Source organism: Hyaena hyaena, unplaced genomic scaffold, assembly GCF_003009895.1.
Source record: "Hyaena hyaena isolate Hyena2069 unplaced genomic scaffold, ASM300989v1 scaffold_1062, whole genome shotgun sequence".
Taxonomy (NCBI): Eukaryota; Metazoa; Chordata; class Mammalia; order Carnivora; family Hyaenidae; genus Hyaena; species Hyaena hyaena.
In genome coordinates this window covers 525,466-526,450 of record NW_024081697.1, presented here as the reverse complement: position 1 = coordinate 526,450, position 985 = coordinate 525,466, and the positions used below count along the sequence as shown (strand labels likewise).

Below are 985 nucleotides of genomic sequence, written 5' to 3'. Positions count from 1 at the left end.
TTATTGATACAATGAGATCAATGAGTAAAATATCACAAAATTAGAGAATTAAAGGAGCCAAGAAAAAGTAAATATAAAAGGCAATCTGGAGTTCTTCCAAAAGGAAGCAAAATTAAGAACATTTACAGCAAAGACCAATGCCAAAGAAGGGAAAACACCCACATGAAGCCATGTGGTTCTAACTATTACATTGCAGATAGTGTCAATAAATATACTGAAAACACTTGATAAAATCAATTGTAGCAATCAAAAATACATATGAAAAAAATGGAAATCTTTGATTTTTTGGGAGAGAGGGGAAGAGAGTGTACATGAGCTGAGGAGGGGCAGAGGGACAGGTAGAGAGAGAATCTTAAGCAGGTTTCATGCCCAACACAGAGCCTGACACAGGGCTTGATCTCATTACCATGATATCATGACCTCAGCTGAAATCAAGAGTCAAGATTCTCAACCAACTGAGCCACTCCACCCAGGTGCCCTTTTATGTCTTTTTTTTTTTTTCCTTTCAGCAGAAACCACTCAGACGGCATCCCTTCCCTCTCACTTCTCCAAGAAGGAGAAGAGGAACGATCATCAATGACAAAGGGCAGCTATAAGAACAACACCCAAAGTCAGCTTCACGCTCAGGAAGGGACACTGCGCCTCCTCCTCGTGGTTTTGGGTACTCTACACATTCAGAGAAACTTCTCTAGTAACGAACTATAGAAATGATCCCTGAAAGTATAGTCTTTGTCTTATTTTCATTAGATTAAAACACATATATAAAAAATAAAAACATGTTTTTGTCTTTGTAACAAATTAAAATTTTGATGAAAAAATTCCACAAGAGATTTCTGTTTATAGTCATCCTGGAGTAACTTGTTGCAGATCAGTGCTGTCACTGAGGACAATGAATAAAGATGAATTTTTAAAAATCTGTTTAAAGACATAAGAGAGCTGTTAAAGTAATCAGGTCTATAGGAGCCAAGATTGTATAGAAAGGGGA

The 985-nt window shown here is 37.1% G+C and overlaps 1 non-coding gene across 1 annotated transcript; it reads right to left on the bottom strand.

Annotated features, from left to right (window-relative positions):
• Positions 1-514: 514 nt before the first annotated feature.
• On the bottom strand, positions 515-730 carry LOC120223908. The gene has a single exon (XR_005526403.1). It is a non-coding gene; the product is annotated as a small nucleolar RNA U3 (small nucleolar RNA).
• Positions 731-985: the final 255 nt, after the last annotated feature.